Here is a 10222-nt window from a genome sequence, read left to right as displayed (position 1 = left end):
AGACAGAGATACCAACGGCCCTTCAGTGGACCAGCGCCTGGTGGCTGCTCCCATTCACACGCGAGCCCGGGCTCTGGCCCGTTGCTTGCGAGCTCTGCAGAGACGCCAGGACATGGGAAGGGGTGGGGGGCTGGAGGCTGCTGTTGGTTTTACTGGAGACGCGGATTTAGGGCCGGCGCTGGCTGCTGTGGGCGCGGGCCCAACACAACCTAGTGGCTTCGGGCGCTTCTAGTCCTGCTGCACGTGGAGGTTGCGCGGGGCAGGGGGGGGGGAGCTGTCGAGTCCATTCGGTTTGTTTTGTCCTTTCCATTGTATACGGGGGAGTTCTTAGAACGCGGGGCTGAGCCGCGCTGGGTCCAAGCCGGAGTGTGTGTGAGGGGGGAGGGTGCCGCGGGGGGGGGGCGCCTTTCCAGGGAGTGCAGATTAAAATCCGAGCAAGCCGACAGCTCCAGGCTCGCCCCCGGCCCCCCGGCTTTCTGTGTTGCGCGTGCCAGTGTTGGGACCCCAACTTTCAAACGGGAGAGACCCAAGGGCGCCTTTAGCTAGAATTGGGGGGGGGGATTTTCCTTCCCACGCCTGCAACCGCCCCCCCCCAGTGTTCCCTTCGCTGCTGGCGGAAGCCCCGAGCCTGGTTCATCTGCCGAGGCCGGGGCGGAAAGAGGCTGGGGGGTGAATCGGGCTGCGAATGTCTCGGCCCGAGGGGAGCTGCTGCGAAGCCGGGCTCCAGAGGCGCTTCAGTCCCAGCGAAGGGAAGGCGGGGGCTGGCGCTGAGCCCCCCCCCCACGGGTGAGCCGTGCGGGGGCGGGGGCAGATCCGGCGGCGCCTACCTTTGGGGGCGCAGGACCCCCGTGCCCAGGATCTGTCCTGCCGTGGCCCGGCCCAGGCCCTGCCCCTGACTCCCCACCCCGGGAGGCTCGCGGGGAAGAGCCAGGCGAGGGAGGGACAAACTTCCCACCTCCCCAACCGGCACAAGAGCTGCCCGCGCAGCCTGGCCTCCCACCCGTGGGCCTCCCGGGCCAGCCCACGCTCCTCTCTCCTCCCCCCGCCTTGGTGTCGCTCCTGCCCCAGGACACCTGTCCAGGCCTCACCGGGTGCGGGGTCCCTCACCAACACTGGGTCCTACCGGCAGCTGCTCAGGGTCCCCTTTCCCCGGACCTAGAGGGCTCCCGGCCTGTGCCTCCACCCCCGGCGGGTCTGCCCCCGTTCTCCAGCTAGCATCCCCCGGGGGTGGATCACAGCTCGGGCCCAAGGTGTTTCTTTTCCCTTGCAGGCAGGAGAACTTCCCATCAAACACATCAATTAGAAACCCCCCCCCGGGTACTTCACAGGGGGAGAAAACCCAGCCCGGTTTCTTCTGGCTCCCCCCAAACGCGTTTCTGATCCTGACCGGATTCTCCTCAGCAGTAGGAGCGAGGGGGAACCGGAACCGAAAAGGACATTATAGACAGATCCGTGGGTGACCCGGGGAACGATTACCTTGGATGCCACTTCTCTGTCTCCTCCTTTGAAAATAATGTGGCCCCATAGAAACAGCGTTATCTCTATCGGCCTATGATCGGGAATAGAATCTGAGCTAACTCCCCCCCCCACCCCGCATCGCGTCTCTTCCCCCCCTCCCCTGAAGAATCCCAAATCCGTAAATCTGGTTAAGGAAGGCTCGAGAGGCCCGGGCTGCTATTCCGTCGGACATGGACATAGGCATGGGCATGGGAGTCCTTTGGAGGTTGGCACAAACGCTAACAGACGCGGGCCGGGGAGGGGAAGCGCCCGGCCAGGCTTTGGAATCGCTCTCGCTGATCAAGGTTTGTTATCAGTGAAACCCACGCGCGTTCGCCCTCGGAATAAAGTGACTTTTAACGGGCAGGACGCTGGAATCCCAGCTCGCTCGGGACAAAGGGGGCTGGGTTACCTTCCAGAGAGGGGAATCTGCTGGGGCGGCTGGAACCAACTTTCCAACCCTCCGGTCTGGCCAATGTCTCTCTCGCCGAGCGCGGCTGCCAGGTTTCTGCAGATGTCAATTACCGGCGAATCCTGCCGGAGAAGCTGCACGTGTGTTTATAACCGACATCGCGGGGCTTCACCGAGCACAACACGGATGTTTCTGTCAACCTCGGGGAGCGCAAAAATCCCGCGCCTCGCAAGTGAAACGTGCCGGGCATGTTACCGGCTGAAGCAGGGGCCTGTGACTTTGGGGAACGAGCAAATCGGCTCGGTAGCGAGCGAAGGAACCTCCGGAGCTAAGGCTGGTGAGATGAGCCGCGACAAGGGGAGGCAGGCGCTGGAGGAGGCGGCGGCGGGCAGGGTTGGGTCGTTTGCTTTTGAAATGCTCCGTGTAAGACACAGAGAAGAGCGGACCCATGGGTTTGGGGTTTGAACCGGTGTGAGGCGGGGATCGGCGGTCCGGGGAGGAGGGAGATCCAGTGATCCGCGGGTTCAAATGTCAAAAAAGAGTGAAAATGTCTCAATCTACCTCCCTTTAAAGTCCTCGGGCTTGGTGCTCAGCAGCGGGTCTGGCGTCCTGGGCCGCGCGCCGGAGTCCAGGTCCCGGTGTCCCGGGACACAGGGCGGAGACATTGGGGGATGCGAAAAAACACGTGCAGCAGAGGGGCAGAAAATCGAGTGGGACCCAGCCCGGATCTGGGAACCGGGGCACCCATTGCCCGGGGGCAAATGCCTGAGCCGCGGCCAGGTTTGTTTTAAAAGGCAGGGTCGTTTTTTGGGTGGGAGGGGGTCATGGGCGATAGCGCCCCAAAAACCCTGTCCCGTTATATGCCGAAGTGGGAGCGAAGGGGCTCGATCCCGGAGCGGTGTTTGGAGGACTCGTTGCCTCAGTAAAGTGTGTGTGTGTGTGTGTGAGAGAGAGAGAGAGAGAGAGATTTGGGCCTGTTTCCGGGGTCTCACTGCCGTAGATTCGACACATTCCCCCGGTGGTTGTTGGTGTTTGCATCACTAATTTGCTGTTTGAGCAAACAAAGAGGCGACCTTAACATTGATCCCCCTGGCTCCAGATGACTGGACGGACAATCTTCATCCTTCAGCAACTTCAAACCCTGCCCCCTCCTCCTCTCCAGAACTTCGCCCCCCCGCAATCTGTATCTAAAAACAGTTTCAACCTCCCAGAAACCTGTAACGCTGCGAACGCCCGGACCTGAGGCGGGTGCATATTTTCTGCAGGATAATTGTCAAGCGGTTTCCTATCACGAAAACTGATCCCAGTCCTTGGATTAGAAATCGCTGAGCTGTTTGGTTGCGGGGGGGTCCTATTCCCCCCTAAGAGAAGGGTCCTGTCTTGCCGTCATACAGGCTAAGAGGGAAACGATCCCTTGTGATAACCCCCCAGTCAGACACCCCCCATGGCAGGCTGAATGCAGCTCACACTCCCCAGTGCAATTGCACGGGGTTACCCCAGGGCACAGAGAACAGAATCTGGGCCCCAAACATTTCTTAGCCATGGGGGCCCTTTGAGACGGGCAGCACCTTGTGCCAATGGCTAATGGGACCTTTTCCATTTCGACTCGGAGTAGAATTGCCAGGGAGATGGGGGCAGCGGGGGGGGGGGACTATTTCCCTGAGCAAAAGGGGTGTGTGTGGGGGGCTGGATAAACAGATCGCTCCTCTAAACATTGTTGTGAGCAGCTCAATTACTCCCCTTGCAAGGGCAAGGATCCCATGTCCTAGTGTGTGCGTGTGCGTAAATTGTTGCTGTTGCAATTGGTTTAATTTTAATAAACGACGTAGGTCCCAAAATCTCGCAGTCCTGGTTCAGGCAGAGAAGCCAATGGGTGTTGGGGCGCCGGGGGGGGGGGGAGGGTTGTTCCCTCCCCTCCCCCTCCAGGGCCCGACACAAAAGTCCAATTTTGAATCTTTAAAATCTCGGTAAAGCGGAGGCGGCGAAGTGGCTCTGTTTGCACGAGTCCTTGTGCAGGCTCCGTCCGTCCTGGGCTCGCTCGGGTTCGCTGCGGTGCGGAGCTCAGAGAGCTCACGGGATGCTCCGAGTCAGTGTGGGTGGGTGGGTGGTGGGGGCACTTTCTGACCCCGCAGCGGCTCGGCGGTGGAGCTGGTGTGTCTGGGACAGAAACGGGGCTCGGAAGAGGGGCGGGGGGGGCACGGAGCCCCTCCCTGGTACCCTCCAGACTTCCACTTGCTCAGCCATGTAGCAATAAGCATGTCTAATGGTGCTGACATCACCCGAGCCCGGGTGTCTGACCTCCGCCCTGTCTGGCTGCCGCCCCCCCCCCCGCGCCCCGGCTGGCTTTTCTCGCAGGTTGGCCCAGCCCAGAAAGTCTGGCTTTGTCCCCTGCGGTCGCCTCTCTTTACCCCCCGCCCCATCCTCAGACTTTCTCAGACCACTTCTCTCCCTCCCCTCCCCCCAGCCATGTGCACTTTCCCCGCTGCCCGAAGGCGGCTTTGGATCAAGTTTAGGGCGAGATCGGGGAAGTGCCAAGCGCCTGCCCCAGAGCCGCCGGCGGGCGGGGCGGGGTTATTTGGGGAGGGGGCTTTTCCCGCCTCCCTTCTCCACTCTCCAAGGCGTGGAAGGAGAAGCGGAGCCGGGAGCTCGCAGCCGAGACCCGCTGACCCGCAGGAGGAGCCGCGCAAGTCGAAGGTACTTTGCGTTCCGTTCCGTTCCGTTCCGTTCCCCGCGTGGGGATCTTGGCGCCGGTATCCGGGTGTGTGTGACTCCGGCGAGCAAAGCGGAGAAGTTGGTTCTCTCCCTTCTCACTGGCTGGTTGCAAAGGACGGAGACACCCCCCCACCCCCGCCAAATAATCCATTTCCCCCTATACAAAGGGCAAACGCAGCTGCTCTCCATTCCCCCCCCCCCGCCAGGTTCGGCCTCTGGGCTATTTGCTGATTTTACCCCCGAAATCCGGGCCCTGGCTGGGAGCAGCTCGTGCAGCGAGGGGTGGGTGAGAGTTTCTCCGCCCGTTGGTTAGGCCCGTAGGGTTGCAGCCTTTGCTTTGGGCTGATCCTTCTGCTTGTGACAGACCGAGAAACGGGGCCTTTTTTTTAACACTCCCGCTTTAGGACTGTCTGAAAAACTGCACGGGCTCCCCCCAAGGCCCAGCCTGGGGCTGGGAGCGGGGCAAGGGCTTCAACGGAGCCCAGAGATGCCAAATAAGAGCAAAGATGCGGAGGAGGGGGGCAGGAGGCACCGGAGGGCCTCGAAAATCCTGGGAGGTCCCTTTAAGATGAATATTTTTTTTCATCATCTGAGTCCTCATGACTCAGCATTTCTCATGCCTGTAATTTACAGTAATTAAATTCAGAGCCCAGCACAGTGAGAGGGGTTGAAGGTAAATTTGGGTGTGAGAAGGAAGCAGATCTCTAGGGAGAATGGACAGTTTGGGTGACATTACTCTAAATAAATGCTTATTTTTTCCTGGTTGCCTGTGTGAGTTAGCTGTGACTATTGCATAGAGGGTGCGTGGATTTGTGTGTTGCATTAGGATGTGTGTGTGTTGCAATATACACAGGGATTAAGATGCATGGAATCAGCCTGGATTGCAACAGAGAGGCTTCCTAGTTAAGAAAAATATAAAAGGGAAGGATCTTGAAAGGCAGGAATCCGCTTTGTAGATCTAAAAGGATTTGGTTTTTATTTTGTACTGTGCTGGGTGCATGAAGCAGGAAGTGGCAGCAGGATCCAAGCAAGGTGTGTGTGTGGAATGACCGAGGCCTATATTGAAAGGACTGGGTTGGTTTTTGTCTTTGGTTATCTAGCTGTATGAGTGTATGTGATATCATAAAGCTAGAGAACCGAATGTAAAAACTGATTCACTATTCTCCAGGACTTCCTACCACCTGAGAGCTCTCCCTGTACTTAAACTGGGGAGTGGATTTCAACAGGCCACCAGCCTCTGAATTATTGGCAGCTTTCTAAAGGAAGTGCACACATCTTTTGCAAAGGGAGAGAGATTTAAAGTGAAATGTGCTGTGTCTATTTGGTTGAAATTTCCTTGGGTTTTTGTCTTTAATCATTTCTTGAGGCCCAGGGATAACATCTGGTTTTCTGGTGATTATTTCCATTCCAGTCTAACGGTCCCTGGGCCAGCTATAAACTCCAACAACTTCTTATTTTCCCACAATGGTTTTAATCTTCACATTGACAATTCAATATTGTCGTTGTGCAGGTTCAGAGATAAATAGACCAGAGATGGCTTAAAAGGAACCTTGAGCAAAACACCATTTATGGTGAAGTAGAAGGAAAGTTGCTTAAATGTGTTGCAACAAGCAAATTGTAACAGAGTTAACGGGTGAAGTCCATGTGGACTGGATGATCTATCTCATTGGGAGGGAAAAGAAGTCAATTTCACTAGAAGGTCCCATTGTTTGTCTGTGTCTATATGGATATTACAGAGTTGTTCATAGCAATGCTCGACTTAAGTCTGAGAAGCACGTCCCATTCGAAACTCTTACTGTCATTTCCCGTCCGTCGATCTGTCTTGCTTCACTATTGTTAATATTTCAAAATATCTTGGTGACTGTCCATACAACAGCCCCTGTGGTGGCATTATCATTATTTGATTATTACTACTAATGAGACTGACTCTGTAGTCCCTGGAGCACTGACATCTCTGGGAGCTTGGCCTGTTCAAATGCTGCAGGATTGGGCAATATCTGGGTATGTTTGGCTCGTCTGCAGGCTGATACAGTTACAGCCACAACTGCCTTTTAGGTCTGCACTTGCAGTAGGGCACGGGCCGCGCACTGGCCCCTTTGCATTTTAAGGCCCAGTTCCACAATCACGTGTGATTTATTCTTTGTATTGCAGTAGTGCCCCTAAGCCCCCGGGACGGCCCAGCACTGGGCACTGTGTGCAAACACAGCCTCAGCCTGTTTCCTTCCGACAGGACAGGTTACAGGGGTAAAGTTAAGCACACGCTTAAAGTGTTTGCAGGATTGGGGCCTAATTATGCAGCTTAAGCAATGTCCTTGTGATGCCAGAGTGGGGATGATACAGCTCAGGACTATTATGGTGATGGGCCTCAGATAAAACCTCGCCTGCATTCACTGATGCCCTTTGGCCAGGGGATGTGCTCCTGTTTAATGCACCTATTTTCAGAAGAGGGGAAAAAATCATTTATTAAAAAACATCAAATGCCCCCTTAGCAATTTGCAGCCCCTTTAAACCTGTTCCCATTCTGCAGACCCCACCTGCTATTTACAGCACGCTTGTTTTGTTATAACTAGGCCTCTCTTCTCTTAAAACCTTCCCTGCTAGTCTCGCCGTTGTCCCGGTGTATCTGTAATGTGATGATCAATGCAGCCAATCCACATGGGTCGATTATGGTGGCGTATCCTGGGTGGGGTCTGGTCGTGGGCAGGGACCAGCTCCGTGGGTAGCCAGTATCAGAGGAAGCTTGGGAAGTCCCTGCATGTCCCAGCGAAAGCAGCCCTGGTTCTTGGCCTCCAGCTGGGGAGCATCGGAAGTTGGCTCGATATTCAGCGCACAGGTGAGCGAGCTGCCAGGCAGGGGGCGTTTTCAAAATGTCATCACATGATTTGGGCATCACTGTCCATAGGGTTGGGTGTCCTAGGCCCTGCAGATCATATGTAATGTACAGAGCAAAACAGTGTTCTCACGGGAGGAAGGACGGGGTCTTGTCCATTTAAAACACTAGCCCCACCCCCAGAGTAATGAACTCGCTTTGTCCCCATCTCTGGGTGTGAACCTTCTCCATGCAGGGGTGGGTCTTACTGCCGTTAAGGGACCCAGGGCCCAGGCCTTGCCTGGGCAATTGGCCCCACTGAAGCCAAGAGGACTATCTGCAAGAGTAAGTGCTACTCCCATGAGTAAGACTTGCAGGCTCAGCCCCCAGTTTGTGCAGGTCTGTTCAGCGGGGCCACAGGAGGCAGCAAACCAGCAATCCCAGGGCAGCAGGGAGATGGCAGGGGACAAACCTCTGGGTGGCTTGGAACCCTGTCAGTGTTCTGGAAAGAAGGGCCAGAACCCGCTCCCCAGCGAAGTGGCTGGGCCGGGCTGTGCCCCAGGGTGGGGAGGGCTCTGACCCCCTTCCAAGAGCCGGTCTTTTAAACAGCAGCAGCCTTGCTCCTTTAAGGCCCAGCGTTTACGGCCAGGAGGGACCAGGTCATGTGGCCTGAGTATCACGGGGCACCCGCCCCACGCAGCACCCGCACACTGAACCCAGCGACTGACAGGAGACCGAAGCATCGCGCCCCCGGGAGGTTAGGCCACAGGGCGAGACTGGGAGGGACCGCGGCTCACCAGTTCCCGGGGCCCCAAAGTGGGAGGGAAAAGTGGATATTTCCCCTCTCTGCGTATGCCTGGAGGGGGCCCGTGGCACAGGTATTGCTGCACCCTCTCTCTGGCCGGGGCCTGCGCACCGCACAGCGTGTTGGCCTTGCCAAGCCACCATCGTGGGTTCTGTCCCCGCCGCCCTGTTGCCGTCGAGGTAGCAGTGTCCACCAGCAGCGTGCTCCCTGCGGCAGGGATGGGATTGGGGCCGAGCCCCGTCGCCCATGCCCAGGCCTCTAGTCTTGACCTCATCTTTGTCCCCATCTCTGCCCCCTTTTGGACAGTCGGCCACGGGCTCGTCAGTCCGTCTATGTGGAGTTCTCTGCTTCAGTCTGAGCCACTTCCCCCTTTCCTCTCCAGCTCACGCTCTCTCTCCAAGGTGGTGTGATAAGGATCTCTCTTTATCTTGCACCAAGGGCCAGATTCTCATCCCATTTACACCAGAGCAACTCAGTACTTAATTTGTCCAGCAGGGCTTGCCAGGGCTGAGTCCCGGCACCTCTGGGCCTGGCAATGCATGGCCCTGGCACCTCTGGGCTCGGCAGTTCATGGCCCTGGCACCTCTGGGCTTGCTGCATCAGTTATGAAAATAAAAAAATTGCTTGAGCCCCTCCTTCATTACAAGTTAAGCCCTGGAGTAACTGCACTGACAGCCAAGGAGCCCCTCTGGGTTTGCGCTGGTGTAACCTTGCCTCTCTTTCCTCCCCTCACTTGGGTTTCCACCTTGTAAATCTCACGCTAGGTTTCCATGAAGAAGGTTCAGACCATTTTAATGTCCCTAAAGGAGGGTCCTTCTCGCCACCTTGTGTCCATCTCACATTGCTTTTCTGTGGGCTGGAGGAGAAGAATTTATCTAAAGCGTTTTCTTCCTTCTGCCCTGCTGGGAATATAACTGGTCTGGGCTGTGACATCAAAGCTGGCCCATGCACTGGACTGGGGGTGTCAGGAGCCCCCAACCAGAGAGACAGAAGATCCTGCCTGTGGCTCGTTTCAGATTATACCAAGTTCAGCTTCGCTTGATGTCCGCGGTTAAGCCAACAAAGAGAGAACGGAAAGAGAAAAACATCTGACAGCCCCTTGGTTTGAAGGCTGCAGCAGAACTGTGACAGGGGAGCGGCAGAAAGGGGGAACAGCAGAGCGATCTCAGACAAACGAGGACTGTTTTCAGCTGACAGCGTTTCTGTGCTGGTTACTTAGCAGAGGGGTCTATTAATAAACGGCCACCAAAGACACTCCTGTTACCCTGGCCCAGCAGAGCACCGAGGGCTGCCTGAGGATTTCAATCGTCATTAGCACAGGTGGCCCTGGCCACCAGGTGAGCCCTTCACAAAGGCCCTGCAGGCTGTTTTGGCCAGTCCAGCTCCATCCTGAGGGTTTTGTTGTTACAATGTGGCCCCTACACCGCCAGCCCCCCACAGCGCTGCAGGGGCAGAATGACAGAGACGGGATGTGTTGGATGGAGCACCCATCTCCACATTCCTTGATGGGGCGGGGGCTGTGGGGAGGGGGGCAGGAGCGTAGGATTCTGGGGGAAATTCTTCAATTCTGAGCTGAAAGCCCTGGCTGCCGCACTGTTGCGTCTGGAGGCCCTTTGTCCAGCCGAGGTTTGAGTGGAAGGAAGGCAGACAAGCCATGTCATTAGCTGGCCTTTCAGCCACAGGTACTCGGGAGAGAAAAGTGCCCTACTGAGCCAGCAGGCGCTCATGGCCTTCGCCTCCCACTCTTCTTTGCCAGCCCGATGAATTAGACAAAGGCTCTGAGGACCCCGAAGGAGAGAGGGTGGGGAAGGGCTGTTCTCCACTAGGAAAATAACCCATCCCGGTGCCTCTGTATAGGTCATAGAAGATACCTTTGGATTTGCTGTGGGTAGGTCAGGCCGGGTCCATTTCCAATCATGACTTCTCCGGGAAATGTTTTGTTTAGGGTGATTTTCACTTCTGCTGCACTGGGCTATTGTCTGGGGCT

At 56.5% G+C, this 10222-nt stretch overlaps 1 long non-coding RNA gene across 1 annotated transcript; it reads left to right on the top strand.

Annotated features, from left to right (window-relative positions):
- The first annotated feature begins 400 nt into the window (after positions 1-400).
- Positions 401-2474, top strand: LOC120391813. Its single transcript, XR_005591496.1, has 2 exons — positions 401-786; positions 1271-2474. It is a non-coding gene; the product is annotated as an uncharacterized LOC120391813 (long non-coding RNA).
- The last annotated feature ends 7748 nt before the right edge of the window (positions 2475-10222 follow it).

The sequence above is a fragment of the Mauremys reevesii genome, linkage group 26 (genome assembly GCF_016161935.1).
Source record: "Mauremys reevesii isolate NIE-2019 linkage group 26, ASM1616193v1, whole genome shotgun sequence".
NCBI classification, from domain to species: Eukaryota; Metazoa; Chordata; order Testudines; family Geoemydidae; genus Mauremys; species Mauremys reevesii.
The sequence above is the reverse complement of the archived record's forward strand: the minus strand, read 5'-3'. Positions and strand labels throughout refer to the sequence as shown.